Source organism: Silurus meridionalis, chromosome 12, assembly GCF_014805685.1.
Source record: "Silurus meridionalis isolate SWU-2019-XX chromosome 12, ASM1480568v1, whole genome shotgun sequence".
NCBI lineage: Eukaryota > Metazoa > Chordata > Actinopteri > Siluriformes > Siluridae > Silurus > Silurus meridionalis.
The window spans coordinates 10,072,743-10,078,140 of NC_060895.1; positions in this window are offsets into that span (position 1 = coordinate 10,072,743).

Genomic DNA, 5,398 nt, shown 5'->3' on the forward strand with positions numbered 1-5,398 from the left:
CAAAGCCTGGCAGATGTGATGCAGTGCGCATGCGCACTCACAATGTGCTGCTTGGGACAGCATATAAAGAAGGAACACGTTTATCGTCTCAAGTACAGTTGTAATCTCGTCTGTTTTACATTAAAGATGTTTAAAACCATCTTTTTGAATAATAGTTAACACTTTAGTTAGGTACTTTTTTTTCTTGCAGAACGACACAGCTTTAACACTCGGATTTATCAAATCAAATCAAATCAAATCAAATCAAATTTTATTCATTACATACACATACATACAGGGTACGAAATGCAGTGAAATGCTTTATACGACAGTCCGGCAAGAGGGGAATAGGGTGGGGAGAAAGAAAAAAAAAAAAAAAAGCAGATAAATAAAGTATAAAAACTTTATAGAATAAAATATAAGGTATAAAGGATATATAAAGATATGTATGTAAACAAAGAGAAAAATGTATATACAAAGAAAATCCTTATGGCAGTAGACAGTGAAACAGTAAACAATGTGTACCAAAGTGTAAACAATAGACAATTTTAGTGGTGGGTTGTCCACAAAGTGTCCGTGTGCAGTATGGTGTGGTGTAAGGGTCCGTGTGCGGTATTGTGTGGTGTAAGGGTCCGTGTGCGGTATTGTGTGGTGTAAGGGTCCGTAAGTGTCCGTGTGCGGTATAGAGTGTCCATAAAATGTCCGTGTGCAGAATGGTGTGGTATAAAATAAATAAATATAAAGTGCACTTTGCTGTGCAAGTCCAGAGTTTAAAGTGTCGTGGTGCGAAAGGTGAGATATGTACAGAGAAGAAGTGTGATGATGGAGAGAGTGGACCAGCTTTTAGATCCTGGGTGTTTCCTGGTTTAAACACCGAATGGCCTGTGGGAAGAAGCTCCTCCTCATTCTCTCTGTGTTCGCTTTCAGGGAGGGAAGCGTTTCCCTGAACGCAACAAAGAGAAGAGTCCATTGTTGGGATGGCTGAGGTCCTTCACAATCTTCCTGTCTCTGGTCCTGCACCGCGTGCTGTAGATGTCCTGCAGCTCGGTGTGGATGGTACGTTCAGCTGAACGCACCACCCTCTGGAGGGCTCGTCTGTCCTGCATGGTGCTCCTGCATTTAGTCATGTTTCTTGTGTGGGTCAAAGTTTTTTCCGACCAAATCTGTATGAAACGATCGTTCATATCGCTACATACTGCATCATTCGACTTCAATGGGATTTTTGATGTTATGTTAGCGCGAAGCTTCTGTAGCTGTAGTGGGCGAGTTCATGTTTTCTTTTAGTGCAGAGAAGCTCAAGGGCGCGTGGATCAAAATTATCCTGTGATGACTTTTGATTTGGGTCCCCATGCCATATATCAGAAGAGGAAATAAAGGATAAATTTGAAAAAAAACTGACCTGCTTCATGTCTTTGAATAGATAGATAGATAGATAGATAGATAGATAGATAGATAGAAAGAGAGATAGAGAGATAGAGAGATAGAGAGATAGATAGATGCAGTTGAGCATCTACCAGAACTGCAAATAGCAGCAAATGTGCAAATTGACAGGTGCAGTTAAATATGTAGTATGTACATATATATATATATATATATATATATATATATATATATATATATATATATATATATATATACATACAGTTAATACATATAAAGATTATAGCAGTGAAAAGATGTGTAGACACTGTTGAAAAGTATAAGTGAATAGCTATAAGGTTATGGCACTGAAAGAAATGTGCAGACACTGTTTAAATGGAACAGCAAGTAGAAAGGTATAATGTAAGGCTAAGGAAGTAAAGAAAATTGCGAAAAAAGCTGGCCCTGAACCTGCTGGTTCTGGTGGGTATGTTCCTGTATCTCCTTCTTGATGGAAGGAGGTTAAACAGTTTGTGACTAGGATGTGAAGGGTCCTGTATGAAGTTGTGAGCTATGCGCAGACATCTGCTGCTGTGATCAATGGCAGGTAGTTGAGTGCCAGTGATGCGTCTTTGTAAAGCCTTTGCAGGGCTTTACATTTACACACGGTGGAGTCTTACTACCATACAGTGATGGAGTTGGTCAGGATGCTCTCGATGATTCAGCGATACAAACTGGTTAGAATCCATGGGGACAGATGAGCTTTTTTAAAACTCCTACCTCAGTTCCATTGATGTAGACTGGGGAGTGTCTCCTACTGTTAAATTTCCGAAAAACCACAATAAGCTCTTTTGTCTTCATGGTGTTAAGGGCAGAGGTGGGAAGTAACGGAATACAAATACTTCGTTACTGTACTTAAGTAGATTTTTCTGGTATCAGTACTTTACTCCACTATTTATTTTTCAGACAACTTTTTACTTTTACTCATTACATTTTTACACAAATATCTGTACTTTTTACTTCTTACATTTTCAAAACAGGCTCGTTACTTTAGTTTTAATCCATTTGGTAAAATATCAAATTTTTTTATTTTCACTGCGCGCCGATTTCAGCCGAACAACCGTTCCCCTATGGGAACGCCCCTGCGTGACCGCGCACTGAACCACGTGTGTAATCTGACCTATAGGCGTTTGGAACGTGACGTCATCAGCGGGCGACGTCGCGTAAACAGGAAGCTACAAATGGCTGCGAGATGGACCAGACGCTAGCTTTCTGCTCGTTCAGGTAAGCGCTGTTTCGCTGTGTTTTTCTATTCGAGTGATGGCTGGCAGACAGGGTTTCCGTAAGTGCGTGCATCCGTGTCCGCGTTTTATTACCGGTAAGGATTTGCATGATCGGTGCGTTGTTTGCCTGGAAGTGGAGCATGCACAATCGGCTCTCGAGGGAGTCGATTGCTCTCATTGTAGAGAGCGCACGCTTCGCTCCCGGAGAGCGCTCTTTGAGAGGAGCTCTCTCCCTCGCGGCTCCGGTCCTGCTCTCGCCGAGGCGAAGCGGCGCCGGCGCTTGTGGGGCTCCTCGAGGTCGTGACACGAGCCGTTGCTAAGCTGGATCTAGCTTGGCCGGTGGAGCAGCAGAGACAGCGCGCACCCAGTAAGCTGGATGAGCGTTTTTTGCGTCCTGTGTCGCTTCCTCAGCGCCGGGGCCTGCCGTTTTTTCCTGATCTGCACGCCGAGGTGTCCAGTTCTTGGGAAACCCCATACTCAGCGCTGCTTCGCCGCACCACTCCTCGATTTATGCGAATGTGGTTGGGGCTAAGGCGTGCGGCTATGGGCGATGCGGCGTGTCGAAGAGACGCTAGCTAGCTACCTCTCTCCTAGCGTAGCATCGTCGCTAAAGGCTCCGGTGTTCCCTACTAAACCGCTACGTGCTACATCGGCTTTAGTGGGGAAGGCTTACGCGGCAGCAGGTCAGGCTGGGATGTCTCCACACCATGGGTGTGTTGCAGGCATACCAGGCTGACCTGCTGCGTGACTTGATGAGGACTTAGCTCGGGGCCACCGACATTAAGGAGTTACGTCGCGCTGCCGACCTAACCCTTCGGGCCACGAAGCACACGGCGCGGGCCGTTGGTCGGTCCATGGCGGCCCTGGTAGCCACAGAGCGGCATCTGTGGCTCACCCTGTCCGACCTCCCGGACAAGGATCGAGCTGTGCTCTTGAACGCACCGATGGCTCCTCCTGGTCTGTTTGGTGACAGCGGTCGTGAACAGGTTTCAGGAGTCTAAGAAGCAGTCGGCGGCGTTTCAGCAGTACCTCCCTCGCCGGTCACGTGGGGCTGGTCGGCGGCAGCCCCAGCCTGGTCCTTCCGGGCACCGCGAAGCACAGAAACAGAGCGTCGCCACCCGGGCCCAAGAAGAAGCGGGCTGACCTGAGGGTCACCCTCGGCTCCAGCAAACGGGCCGTGGTGCGGAAATCCTGACGATTTTCAGTCGAGGGGGCGGAGTTCGCCTCACGCTACGGTGCCCGTCCCTCCCCCGCACCACCAGGAGGCCGGGCTGTGGACTCTGCCACAGGATGTGCTTCAGAGCGCGGCCGCCCTCCAGCGGGTGTCTCCCTCCACTTCTGCCCAAAGTCTCGGTACGGATGGGGGAGCCCCGCCGCCTCTTTCGAGGTGTCTTCAGCTGCAGGGCCCCGCCCCAGCAGCTCTGAGTGGGTCAGAGGCCAGTCCCGAGGGGCTGGTTCCCCTGAGGAACTTTCTGGCAGCTTGGGAGGTGCTGCCAGGAGTCTCCTAGTGGGTCCTGCGGACCATAGAAGGGGGTTACGCACTGCAGTTCGCGTCCTCTCCTCCCCGTTTCAACGGGGTGTGTCCCACCCTGGTGGGTCCCGAGCAGGCTCTGGTCCTGGAACAGGAAGTACGCATGCTCCTGGGGAAAGGGGCCATCGAGGTGGTTCCCCCCTCGGTTCGAGAGTCAGGCTTCTACAGCCCGTACTTCGTTGTTCTGAAGAAGGATGGGGGGTTGCGTCCCATTCTGGATCTTCGCTCCTTGAACCGCTCTCTCAGGAGACTCAGGTTCAGGATGCTCACCCTCAAGGGGGTTGTGACGCATATCAGGTCCGGGGACAGGTTCGTCACTATAGATCTGAAGGACGCATACTTTCACATCTCCATCCTTCCTGCACACAGGAGGTTCCTGAGGTTTGCTTTCGGCGGGGGTAGCATACCAATATCGGGTCCTCCCGTTCGGTCTGGCACTCTCACCCCGCACCTTCACGTTGTGCGTCGATGCTGCACTGGCCCCGCTGCGGCTTCAGGGCATCCGCATTGTGAATTACATCGACGATTGGTTGATCATGGCTCCCTCGGAGCACCAGGCGATTCGGCATCAAGATGTCGTCCTCTCCTGCATGAAGGTGCTTGGGTTTCGGCTAAACGCCAGAAAGAGCGTGCTTTCTCCTGCACAGAGAACCACCTTTTTGGGTGTGGTATGGGACGCGGCCAGGATGCAGGCACAGTTGTCGCCTGCTCGGGTCGAAGTCATCCTTACGGCCGTCAGGAGGGTGCGGAAGGCCAGCCACTCACTGTCGGCAGTTCCAGAGGCTGCTAGGGCTCATGGCGGCAGCATCCAGCATAGTTCGCTCGGGCTCCTGCACATGAGGCCCCTCCAGTGGTGGCTCCGGGCAGGGGTTCTCCTCAGGGAAACCCGCATCGCACTATCAAGGTCTCGCGGCGTGCCCTTCGAGCCTTGGATGTCTGGAAAGACCGGACATTCCTGTCCCGTGGCCCGGTGTTGGGGGTTCCGTGTCGTCGCGTGACGCCACGACGGACGCCTCACAGGGTGGGAGCGGTCATGGTGGCCACTCCGCCCAGGGTTTGTGGAGCGCCCACGCCTCTCGTGGCACATAAATTGCCTGGAGATGATGGCGGTGTTTTTGGGGTTAAAACACTTTCTCCCGGACCTGAGAGATCGCCATGTGTTGGTCCGTACGGACAATTCAGCGGTAGTCTCCTACATCAACCACCAGGGGGGGTCTCCGATCTCGCCCCTTGTACAAGCTAGCAC